This window comes from Olea europaea, chromosome 21 (assembly GCF_002742605.1).
Source record: "Olea europaea var. sylvestris chromosome 21, O_europaea_v1, whole genome shotgun sequence".
Taxonomy (NCBI): domain Eukaryota; kingdom Viridiplantae; phylum Streptophyta; class Magnoliopsida; order Lamiales; family Oleaceae; genus Olea; species Olea europaea.
The window spans coordinates 1,944,189-1,947,015 of NC_036257.1; positions in this window are offsets into that span (position 1 = coordinate 1,944,189).

The following is a 2,827-nucleotide window of genomic DNA, read 5'->3' on the forward strand; positions in this document are numbered from 1 at the left end:
TGAGAATTAGAACTTTTCATGGCTTGAAGGAAGTTGATCTGATCATCCTCCACCATTCCAATGTCAACTTCATGTTCTTGGAGAAATACGATGTAATCATCCGAAACCGCACTTCTCTTCTCTCTAGTGGATCTTTTTAATCACATTGATCATTGAGGTTGTAGAGTTTGTTTTTCTTGAACAATATGTTGACCTTGAGAGGGAGATATGACATTGTCTTGATCTGGAGTTGCTTCTTGAACAATATCAGGGATAGAAACTTGATCATTGTCAATGGCAATTGGAGGAATTTCAACATATTCCTCCTTAAAGACAAAGCCTGTAACCCTTTCTCCCCCTGACAAACTCAACATCCTCAAAGAACCAATCATTTACTGTCTCGAAAATTGCCTTAGTTGTGGGATCATAAAACTTGTAACCCCTATATCTTTCAGAATATCCAATAAAATAACAACTGATGGTCCTTGCATTCAGTTTCGTTTCATTTGGCTTATAGGGCCTTGTCTTAGGTGGACACCCCCAAATATTTATATACTTCAAACTAGGCTTTTTGCCCGTCCAAAGCTGATAGGTTTTATCAGTGGCCTTAGTTGGAACTTTTTTGAGTATATACGCTGCGGTCTTTAATGCTTTACCCCAGAGAGATTTTGGTAAGATAGAATAACTAATCATACTCTTCACCATGTCCTTAAGCGTTCTGTTTCGTCTCTCAGTAACATCATTCATAGTAGGTGAACCTAGCATAGTGTACTGTGGGACGATACCGCATTCCTCTAGGAATTTAGAAAATGGTCTTGGACGTTGTTCACTTGAACCTCATATCTGCTATAGTATTCATCCCACGTCAGATCTGACGCTTTTAATCCTTTTGTCGAGTTGGTTCTCAACTTTAGCTTTATAGTTTTTTAACACATCCAGAAACTGTGATTTTTCATGAATGAGAAATATATAGCCATATCTTGAAAAGTCATCTACGAACGTTATAAAATATTTTTGACCATTCCAAGAATCCGTAGGGAATGATTCACAAATATCCGTATGTATAAGTTCTAAGACGTTCGAAGTCCCGTTGGCTTGAAATTTCTTTTTATTGGTTTGTTTTCTCTTGATACAGTTGACACACAAATCATAATCTGTGAAATCAAGAGTGTCGAGAATCCCGTCAGACATAAGTCTTTCAATTCTCCTTTTAGAGATGTGACCTAATCTCTTGTGCCACAACGATGCAGAATTCTCGTCGGTTAATTTTCGTTTTACATCTTGAGTACTTAAATGCAAGGATTCATTAAAAGAAACAATTGTATCAATTGAATAAAAATTATCGTAACTTAATAAAGAACTGGAACCAACCAATTTTGAATCAAAACAAACTGAATTTTCCATTCCTAAGTGAACAAGAATAACTGGATTTGTTCAAAGTAGAAATAGAAATCAAATTTTGTCTAAAATACGGTACAATAAATATCTCATCAAGATCCAAATAAAAATTCAGTCTTTAACAATAATCTAAATTTTTCTATCGCCTCTACTTCCACCATATTGTCATCACCAATATAGATGTATCTTTCACCATCACTTGATTTTGGCAACTTAGGCAACCTTGCATAGATACACTGATGTGAGTTGTTACACCAAAATCTATCCACCATGTATGTCTAGATACCGAAGTTAAATTAACCTCAGAACAAACCAAATGAAGAAGATTAACTTTCTTTATGCGCCACTCGTGGTAATTGGTGCAATTCTTCTTCTTATGACCTGCAGCTCCACAGAAGAAACAACCACCCTCAGTTTGTTCCTTATGTTGTTTCTTTTGTAATGCTGTATCTACAGCTTCCTTATCAGATTTCCCTTTTCCTTTATACCTCATTGAGGTAAGATTTGCCAAAAGTGTACTAGTTTCAGCATTTTATTCTTAACAAATCTCTTCTCAAGATCCTTAAGGAAAGCCTTAGCCGTGTTTACTTCATTAGACATAGTGCCCCGTAATGGTTCTGGAATAGCACGTTTCTCGACCATTAGGTTTATGCGGTTCGATCTTTCCCACTTTTCAATCTCTCTCTTGTCATCATATGTACTCTCATTAGTAAGTTTAGTAGGTTAATCAACCCATAAAGTAAAGTCTAGGTGCATGACTCTGAGAACGATCAATACATTCTCTTGCCATACCTTGAAGTTCGTGCCATTAAGGATTGGAATTGAGTTGATGCTAGTAGAGATATTAGCAGCAGAACTTGAAATTGAATTAGAGAACAATTATTACAAATGGCTCACATGGGTATCCTTAATATGTAAATAATATAATTCTCAAATAATGGTAAGGCCCATCACAAGATACCTAGCACAACATCAATATTTAGTTTTTGGACAGAAATATTGACTTGTAAGTGATACTCTTGATGTAGTGATCCAACATTGACAATAAATACATGTCAATCAATAAACCTTTCTTTGAACTGATTTATTGATTACACGATAAACCAAATAATTATCACATGTTTACCACCACAGGTGTATGTGAAATTTGGCCAAATATTGACTTTTCTTTGAGCCGATCAATATTCGCATGAACAACACATACACACAAACACCTTTTAATATTCTAAGTTAATCAATTTTCACAAGTGAGGTTGCTTTGACAACATTTTGTTTCAATTAACTAACTTTCGAACATTATATTTCTTAAAAGAGACTTTAGTACCAAAATTTGAGAAAGAGAATCACCAATTTTGAATATTTTATTTAGTCTTAAACTTTAGGGGCCTTAGGGTTAATAATTCAACACTTTAGGGGTGCAATATTAATTAATTCAAAACTTTAGGGGCTA